The sequence below is a fragment of the Pempheris klunzingeri genome, chromosome 4, assembly GCF_042242105.1.
Source record: "Pempheris klunzingeri isolate RE-2024b chromosome 4, fPemKlu1.hap1, whole genome shotgun sequence".
NCBI lineage: Eukaryota > Metazoa > Chordata > Actinopteri > Acropomatiformes > Pempheridae > Pempheris > Pempheris klunzingeri.
The window spans coordinates 11,462,985-11,473,744 of NC_092015.1; positions in this window are offsets into that span (position 1 = coordinate 11,462,985).

The following is a 10,760-nucleotide window of genomic DNA, read 5'->3' on the forward strand; positions in this document are numbered from 1 at the left end:
AAATGAATGAATGAATGTATGAAAGAAAACATGTGACCGCCTCCTCACAGCACATGGACATAACAGCCAAATACACAGAGCCTTTGAAAACAGAAAAACACAAACTAGTCTGTTTTGATGAGGCTCTTGACTACATGCACACACACATCATCAACTTCGTGTGTGTGTGTGTGTGTGTGTGTGTGTGTGTGTGAGGGTTAGCCTCCTTATGTGTTTTCTTTCTAATATTGTTCTTTCTGTCCAATGATTGGAAGAAAACTGGTTGATTTATATCTTGATTGCTGAAGAGCTGATTTAAACACGAGGCTACGCAAACGTGGAAACCCACCGCTCATGTGCACATACTGTCCTAGATCTCATTAGGACATTATGTATTTTTTCATAATTTCACACCGTCTCTGGACGACTTCTCCTTTTTCAATCCAGAGAAAAGTCCCATGTGGACGTAAGAGATTCGCTCTTAACGGACTGAACTGATATTTTCCATCGTCCATGTTGAAGTAAATCAGACTTCCTTCTTGGTATTAAGGTCACTTGGTCACTAAGGATGCTCTAATATAGTCAGTAACAAGATGCACAGCTAGGTTCAGTTCTTGGCCAAATGAGACTTTTCAGTGGTGTTTATAATGTTTGCAACTCAGTGAGTGGCTCCAGCATGGCACACCTTCACTACTAATCCTCTTTGAGAGGATTGACTCTGTGGCTTCATGGTGAGGTTAAGTGCTAAATTAATAACCTGGCCAAGCTGCAGACAGGTGGTAGTTGGTGAGGATGAGTTGCTCTACAAGGTCAGAGTCTAATCTGAGTGTTACCTCTTAAAACGCTCTACATCTTCAGTCAGAGCTGGCAGACTGTGGTCTTGTTTTGTCAACTCTTTTCTTAGCTGTTAAGCAGCTCTAGAGGGAAACAGTTAGCAGTAGACAAAAGACAAAATACTGTGATTGACATACTGCCGGTTTTATGCCCCCTATACTGAAGCAGCCCAGAGATTAGAGTTAACCCCAATCTTCTGATGTTTATGGACATTAAAAAACATCGTCTTCAGACCGGAGGTCACCTTGTCTTCATGTGGCCACAAGAAATCTGAAGGTGTTTATGGTTTTGTGTAACTGTCCATTAGAAAGTTATCAGGAGGACTTTAAACCACAGACTAGTGAAATATTGATAAATAATTTACAATAACTATTTCCTGATTCTAACATGTACACCTTCCTGCTACCTCTTTATAACCAACAACTGTTTCTATTATCAGCCATTACTAACCCAGAAGGCCAGACTAGAGGGAGGAGCAGCTTAATGAAACAAAAAGAGACCTGGCTGGGTGAGGGCTCTTTCTCTGTGTCTCTCTCCTGGGGCCCTCGCTTCTTATTGATCCCCAAACTCTTCCTGCGGAAGGATGAATCGACGGGAGCCCTGAGGGGGCAGGAGCCGCTTTAACCTCCTGGTCATCTGCAGACCCATCACTGTTTCTCCCACATCACCTCTGTTTTACTCCCCTCACTTCCACGTCTAAATATCTTCATTCAACTGTCAACATATCACTTTGATCCTTCTTAATTCCTCTCATCTCATCGCTGAAAGTCACTTCAGTCCTCCAGAGAAACTCTTCCATTTTTCCTCTGGGCAGACATGCAGTTCAGTTGGAGGGCGGAGCAGGAGCTCATAACATAACACTGGACGCAAACAACACAGCCTCCTCGGTGGGCTTCATCGATTGGGAGTTCAAATACGCACCTGATTTAGACCTCAGAGAGGTGAGACGGGGGGTGGGGGGTGGGGGACTGAAAGACAAAAGAGAAAAAAAAAGAGATGCTTTTGAGCTGATTTCCTGTGAAAGCATCTAAAGTGGTTGAGGTGGAGATTGGTCTCCTGAGGCTGTTTGAGGATCAATGTGTCAGCAGGCTTTAATAAGAAACTGCCCCTCACTGTTTCCTGACCAGGAAAACACACTACTGAGGCACACAGCAAAGTCTGCTCGCCTTTGAAGTCGCCATTGTGTTCAACATGGCACTGACTCCATAGCAGGGCTGCATCTGCTGAAATTAATTACCGATGGGAAGCATTTAAATGCTGTAACCTGCAACAGTATGCAGACTCATCAGCCATAGAAAGAACAGAGACATAAAAAAAAAAGGAAGGATCTAAAGAAGAAATTATGTGAAATGGAGAACAAAACAAAATGTCTCTGACAGGAGGTTTTGTTCCCATGATGCAGAAGTGACGCCCTCAGAGGGGAGTTATTGATAAAGGCCTCCGCTCCCTCACCACTTCAAACAACCCTTCTTGATTTAACATTTATCATTTGAAGATGGAGCCCCAGGCGGAGGGCTAAGTGGGGATCCCGACCAAAATCAGCTCTGTGTTAAAGCTGTGTGGAGGTGTGTTGTGAAAGATACAGGTGAGTCAATGAAATATGATCCAGGAAGTCCAGCTGGAGTAACACACTAATGCATTTGAAGGCTTAGCAGGTGTGAAAGCACTGCACAATTGTATGTAAGACTCACAGACAGGATTTTACAACTGTCAACTATTTTAGCTTTTGTCACAATGACAGTCATGAGCTAAAAGCAGAAATCCTCTGTTCACATTACAAAGCAACTACCAGTAATGTGCTTTAAACTTTAAGTTAAGCGCACACAACAACCAATAACTTTGCTGCCCAGAGATCCATAATATCATTAAACACAATATTAAAATTAAGGTTCTTAAAACTGTATTTGGGCCCCACTAAACTACAGAGTTAGATACAAAATCGAGATTCGATAAATAATGCATGATATGTAATTGAAATTAATTAAGATCTAAATAATTATGTGAACCTTATTGCATGGAGTAAACCTGAGGCTTGTGGGACCCAGGAACAGTTGCCCACTTTGCCCGATGGGTAGTCCAGCCTGTGTTTGCTCCAGCATGGGTGAGTGAAAACTTCTAATTAAGAAACACAAGTCATGTCTTTCCTGTGTGTGTATGGTAGAGTACAAACTTGTTTCGGCTCCGGTTAAACCTCACCACACAGTGCCAGAAGTGTCAGTTTGCCAGCTGAGTCACACCAACTCTCACTTTCAACCACCTCACTAACATGACATGAAAGCAGCAGCGCCGGTCCTCACACGACCTGCTGGTAAAACGGTGATATGTGTGTTTTCTATGTCGCCCTGTACCTGAGGTTTGGTTTCCCCCGCCGAGCTGGCAGGAGATGATGCATGATGTGTGCGATGATGTCATCTGAGCCACTCTGGAGGTCAGCCCAAGATAGCTCAGTAAACCACACTATCAATGACACTGTAAACAGCACGGGGAAACAACAACAGGAAGGAGAGCACGTCAGTCATGTGCTGAAAAACACGTCCTACACATCATGGTGCATCAGGAAACATCATGGACTGTAGTGGAAAATAAGTCCATTTAATCAAATACCGCACCTAGATACAGCTCTCATGTATTGGTACTTTTACTTTACTTACTTCAGTACATTTATTCCACCACTATAGTTACTGATTACTATACTGATGAAGCAAACAAAAAATAACATGATCTTATAAAATATGGTGAAGCGTTATAGATTAACCACCCAACAGTAAATAAAGTCAATAAAATCAGCTACACATCAAAGAGCTACAACATTAAAATGCAGTGTACACGTTAATGCTTAAACTTAAATACATACATTTATAATGCAGTATCTGAGTAGTTCTTCCACCACTGATAATGAAACGTTTGCATACAAATTTAGATGAAACAGTGTTCAAAGATCCCCTCTAGATGAAGTATAAGACTTTAAAACTGCTCTGATTTTGTAAAGCTCAAACATCCAATCACACATACAGAGCATTTGGGAACTCATTGTATGTGATGTATTAATCTCTGTCTGCGAGGCCCCAAACAGAAGTAATTTGTCATGTATAAGCAATTCTCATATAATTAGGTTAAGTCATTAAGTATCAAGCTGGTAAACAGCTGCTTTTTGAGGGTTAATCCATTTAGAACGGAGGCTGTGAATTACATCATTCGAATATTAATCATGTTTTTTTTTCCCCTTGCAATGACTGTACAATCAAATCTTTTGTCTGCGAGTCAAAATAATCTAAATCCACCCGTCACTTCCTCTCACCTTCCCCAGATGAGGTGGGAAGAAGGCAGGGTGGGGAGGAGACTTTAGAGATGGGGGGGGCATGGGAGGGAGAGAGAGAGAGAGAGAGAGAGAGAGAGCGGCTCCATATTCAGCATCCGGACTTGCTGATCCAGGATCACGTGGACCAGTGATTCAGCCAGACGATGTCAGAGCAAATCAGAGCGCAGGGGAGCATTCAGCATGAAGCCACCTGACAGAGGAGGCCTGTTTCCATAGCAACACCCATGGGGGAAGGGGGGAGGGTGATATGAGTTGGGGGGGGGGGGGGGGGGCAGACTGCACACAGACGGAGGACATGAAGAAAGAGAGAAAGGGGGACAGAGACATTTCCAAAGGGGATTATGAGGCTGAAATGTTACTGAATGATTTATCTAAAATAAAATGAATGACACCTCCTAAACAGACGGCAAACTCACACACACACACACACACACACACACACTCACACTCTTTGTATCCATGCAACAGTCCTCTGCAGTTTATGGCCTGAGCGACTTAGTGACACAAAGAAGAAAAATCCTGAATGGTGTGTTAGTTCAATGAATGCACTGAATAAGATTTTCACAGCCACAGAAAAATGAATGAAGAGGATGTCTCTGAATGGGAGGGATGTCTGGGAGGAAAAAATCATACCTGCAAGCTAAAGCAGCATTCATACAGTGTTTATATAACTCCTAAAACCAAACTCTGTTAAATTTTTATAGTATTTAAAGAAAATTTTCCATTCTGTTTATTCATTTTACTATTCACTTACATGTTATTTACCGTAATACAGTCTAAATATTGTTTAAAGTAGTGTCAGCTCCATAGAGGGTCCAGACGGGTTTGGTTCCTCTATGGATAATAACAATACTTGTGTTAGCCAATGTCCTTTCAGCTAAACAATCTTTTTCCACACTGTGACTGAGAATGTTGTGGGTTTCATTTAGATGGTATCATTCGCTGCCCCTCCCGTCTTTTGTTTGATATTAAACCCCAGTTTAAAGCCACATGTGTAATTCTGATGGAAACACAAAACCTGTTCATTTTCATTAAATTTACTTAGTTTCCAACTAAGAATGGTCAAAGATTAAAATGTTTAGTGTACAAGAATCCATCTGGAAAAAAATCTAATGTGTAAATGTAGAATATAAATTCTCATGTGGTTAAACTGCCCAAAGTCCCAGAAACATCATAGAAGACATGACCTTAGTGTCTACAGTAGGAGTGACTTGTTTTTTCAATTTGAGGACGTCACCTTGGGGTATAAGAACTTTAGACAATTTATGGAAGAAACAATAAATGAGTAAATCAAAAAAGAAATACTTCTTAAAACTTCCTTTCTTCCATCCAAAGTGTTTAACGGTTTCACAGATGATGCAAGAGGAAAACAGAAATCATATTCACATAAATGTACGGTAGGATATGTTACACGTCATGTTAGGGGAAAACAGATAAAGCGAAGCAGGAAGAAGCTGCAATAGACACAGACAAGAGGGACCAGAGTCAGAAGAGTCCGTTAAATAATTCATATTCATAATAAAACAGAGCTTGACTGCCCTCTGCTGAACCCATGGTGGAAATGAAAAAATTACTATGTGAGAAAGACGAAACAGTCCAGTATTCTCCTGTTTTTACACTCCTACTGAACCGTCATCTTATCTCACTCCCAGATGACATTGGCTCCTTTGAACAGCCTCAAAATAAACATGACAGTGCAAAACTATTACTGCTGAGCCATCAGTGTGTGTGATTACAGAAAGCTCCCTGACCAAGGTTCAGTCTGTCCACATGAAATGACCCGTCCACTTCAGTATAAAAAAAAAAAAAAAAACAACCTCAGGCCATTAGGTTTACTTAAGACTTTCGTTATCCCACAGATGGAGGTTGTTAATATTTATGGAGCTGTTGATGGGCAGCTGCAGAAGCTTTGACAAAGGATACAGAGGGAAGAGGGATCAGAGGAGGAGAGAGGAGGAACCCTCAAAGGTGTGTGTGTCCATCTTTGGGGTTAAAGGTGAAAGACGCTCACAGAATGAGGCCACAACTGTGCTGAGATAGCTCAGTCTGCTCTGATTGATAAGGAAAAATGGGGCTTAAGCTAGAGGGGAGATGTGTGTGTGTGTGTGTGTGTGTGTGTGGTCTGGCAGTCTCGTTAGTCTTTAATGGCTGTGAGCTGAGGTGCTCTTTAAGAGGAGGCCTCTCATGAATAATGCACGCTAATTCAGTCATACTCAAATGCAGGCAGCTATCAGTGGGACTGCTGAGGCCCAAATCACTGATCAGCACATTCATTCCCGCTGTGTGTGTGTGTGTGTGTGTGTGTGTGTGTGTGTGTGTGTGTGTGTATTTCAGTGCAGACATTAGTCAGTCGCTTCCCCGTCTTCCTCTTGGGTCAGCTGTTAAACAGACGTTTCCTCACGTAGTGCTCATCAGCAGCCCACATTTGTCTCTTTATCATCGTCACTTGTGTAAAATGGTGTAAATCTGTTCATTACTGTGAAAACCTCCTATGAAAAGACCAAAACTAACATTAACTGCAGTGACTCAGTAGTTTGATATCCACAGACCATTCAGTCCTACTCACGACATAAACCTATATTAATGTGTATACTTTAATTTTATGGGCACTATAGTTTTTAGCAAATAGGAGGAAATAATACATTTATTGGGATTATTTTCAGCTGCGCATCAACACATATTTGGTGCTCTAGTGAGTGTTTCCAGCAGCAGGACAGTGTTTGTTCATCCTGGTGAAGAAACACTGGTGTGTTTTAATAGTTTTTGGACAACAACGGAGCTCCATATCAGTGATTTTCAACAGCCAGGCTGTGACCCGGTACCACTCTGTGCAGTATTGGCTACTGGGCCGCATAGATGTTTTCTGACAAGGCCAGAATTCACCACTCCGTCAACGCCATCCTGCCTGCAATATCATTAACATGAATCAAGATGTGGCTACTATGTATTAGTAGGATGAATTCATTCTTGGTTTTGGTCTTTTCATGAGTTTGGTTGACAATAAAAAATTAGACTTAAACAGCTAATAGAATTAAATAACTTTGCAGCACGGTAGAAATCTGTTATTATTAGATTCTATGTAAAGTTCAGAAAGATCAACCAAACACATACCGATCAATATATCCTCACCATCACATATGTCTCAGAATGTCCAAATTTTAAATGAAAATGATACGAAAAAAATTACTGCATAGTCTTTATTTTGAATACATCTGCAATGTCAGTCAGAAAAGAAAGAAGTAAGCAGGTAATCATGCACAGTCATCATAGACTCAGTAACCAGTTGCATATTACTGCTGCGAACCATCACCTACCAGGTGCTGAGCGAATGGTCACTGAATAGCAAGTTAACAGTAACAAGGTCATTAAAATCTGAACCTCCCTTCAATCATATTAGTCAAACTCAAGTCTGACAAATCTCAGAGGAATGAAAAGTAAACTTATAACTACTGTATTATATTGTTCCACCACCATAACCACCTCCTCCTTCACAGTGCACCTTCCAATCAAACATAAATCATAATGTTAACTGTGTTACCTATAATCATAAATAAACTTTATTTTGATTGATTACATTTTCTAATTATTATAAATTCTAGCTAAACGACCCAACTATTGTGGTCCCTTTGGTGTGGGAAGATAAACAGAATCTTAACTTTATATACTATCAATGATTAGTTTCAGTGTTAATCCAAGTAGAAGAACAAGAAATCTTAAGCTATTCTTTTGCTATACTTGTATAATAATGGCAACTTCAAATCAAGAATCTCTAAATGAAAACAAAAAGAACCATCCTTTGAAATCAAACAACCTTTTGATTTAGAGTTTACTGCCCTATGCTGCCCCCTACTGGAGGTATTAGCTACTGCACGAAGAAGAAGAAGAAAGGTAAAGCTCAAGAGGAGCAGAATAAAACATTGATGCAGGACATGCAAGTCGGTGAATGCTGAGCCAGCCTCGTCTCTTATTAAGGGACGTCTTAAAGGTTTTGGTCGTTCTCATGGAAACGGTGGAGATGGTCAGAGTACCTGAGTGGAGAAATTAATATAATTTAAAAAAAGTACTGAAGGTATTTGCTAATATGATCAAAATGGGGTTTTGAGTTCATTTAGTTGTGGGTTGAAAACTCACTTTTTAGCACAAAAAGCGGAGCAGTCTCTGCCGATACTCTCGCTCCAAGCAGTCTTGTACAGAACCTGAAAAAAACATAAATCACAGTGAGCGGTTTAGATGCGTTTCAGTGAGGTCGTTAATGGTGTAACAGCAGAAGCTCCTTGGCGGTTGAGAGGAGACCCACCAAGAAGACCAAACAATGCAGGAACAGAGTGTAGAAGAACGCAACGGTTCTGGCTATCTTGTTGGAGAGAATCACACGACCCTGAGAGACACAGGTAAACATGGGGATTAGTCAACAGGTTGCACTGAATGTGTGTGTGTGTGTGTGTGTGTGTTTGAGGCTTACTAGGCTCAGAGTTGCTTTATCCCAGGGGCTCAGGCTCAGGTATCGGCGCTGACGTTCCTGCAAACACAGAGCAGTTTCCCTCAACAAAAACGCACCATCTTTGGAAAGTGTGAATACATGCTGGCTTTACGCTTTCAGACGTTTTATATCCTGTGGGTTCTTCAAGGTATTTTCCTCAGAAAAATATTTGAATAATGAGGTGCAATTTTAGAATATTCATTTGTTTCAATTTGCCTGTGGATGGACTTTTAATTCAGCGCCTACATTTCTCAGAATGACTTTCAACAATGCCCAAAGAATTTGACAGGACATGCTGTGTATATGCCATCATCAATAATGTGACAGCGATAAAAATCACAGCTTTTTGAGTCACCTAGTTAAAGCACAACACGCCTGACACACAATACTTTATGTTTAATGTAGAGAATCTACAAATAAGAATTTGGCCTTTGATTGTGTAGGACTGACACCAGATCTACTGTAGCTGTGCTGGAAACACGGAGCTCTGTCATCCATGTTCGGTCAGTTATCAGAGTGATAAACTACAAACTAACAGTAATAGACCAAGAATTGTCGGGTGGGTTCATGAGATTTTCATTTCTGTGTGCGTCTTGTACCTTCTTGCTGAAGGAAGCAAATGGATCCAGTCTCTCCTCGTACTGGGAGGAGTAGCGCATCACAGTGTCGTCACTACCTCCAGCCTAGCGTGCAAAGAAAACATCGAAAATTTCCACCAAAATACTTGAAGGCTCATATTCCACTAAATCAACGAAACATCAACAAGAACGTCATACATGCAGAGCACATTCATTCACATACACACACGCATGCACACGCATAGACGCACTCTGCCAGGGTAGCTCTGCAGGAATTTTATTTTTTCGTAGAGCTTGATGTTGTCTGCTCTCAGGCTGTCCAGTTCATTCTGCAGGGCCTGCATGGTCTGCTGCATGGAACGATTCTCCTGCAGGGGAGCAGAGGAAACAAAGAGATGAGAAATACATTCCCACAGAAAAAGACACAGGAAAACAGAAGGCGTGTGTGTGTGTGTGTGTGTGTGTGTGTGTGTGTGTGTGTGTGTGTGTGTGTGTGTGTGTGTGTGTGTGTGTGTGTGTGAGAGAGATCGTGACTCACAGCTTCCAGCTCCTGATTGCGGGAGCGAAACCTCTCCCTCTGGCTGGAGATGATGGAGAGCAGAGAGTCCATCTGGCCCTGAGGAAGCTCAGGATGGGGGCTCACACCTGAACCTGGAGATTAATCAAATCATTATAATTCTTTTCCTCTACTAACTTGCAGTATATGGTTATAGATACTGTACAATCTACAAAAAAAACTGGTAAATATAACTATGGTCTGTGGTTAAAGGAATAGCTTGGATTATTCAAAGTGAAGCTGCTAACAATCACCTCAAAACTCCACTCTGTCTTGACTGTCACATGTAAGAAACACTTAAATCCTTCTAATCAGGCTAGTTTTAAGTATGTAAACAAGACAACCCCCCACAGGGCCTCAGCGCAGCAAGTTTTCCTCATTTCAATCAGAGGTTGCGGAGTTGGCAGCACAGCGCCAGACTTCAGTGTCGTCACCATTTTTGCCTGCGAGAACTGACACTACATTTGTGCGCTCCCACCTCTTTTACGGCAAAGACTTTTCATTGTGGAAATTTCAGAACTTAAAAGTTGGGAGATTAAGCCACAGGGCTTGCCTTAATTAAAAAAAAAACGTTGTGAGCTAGCTTACAGCTAACATCAGTACAGTCGATACAGTACCGTGGCTGTTCGGGGCCCATTAGCACGATTAACAGTCCTGCAAGTCAAATTGTCTGCATACACCCCCACAGTTTAAATTTAAGCTTTAAATGTAAATAAATGAGTTCTTATTAGCTTATTTGTACTAATTCAAACAAGTTCAGTTCACTTTGAGATATTGTGGGCAGGATGCTGCAATTTTTACCTTAGTAAAGGGTAAAATTGTTAATTCTTGTACAGTAAAACCAAGTCAACTTTTGAAATACAACAACCCACCAGTAAACATTGCAGTGGCCTCTTTGATGGGCTGCGGGATGTTCCCCATGTCGCTGACATCTGACCCGTCTGCGTCGGGGCGCGGCAGGGAGGACATGCCCTGGATGGTGCTCAGGTCGTACTCCAGCTTCAGGATGAGCTC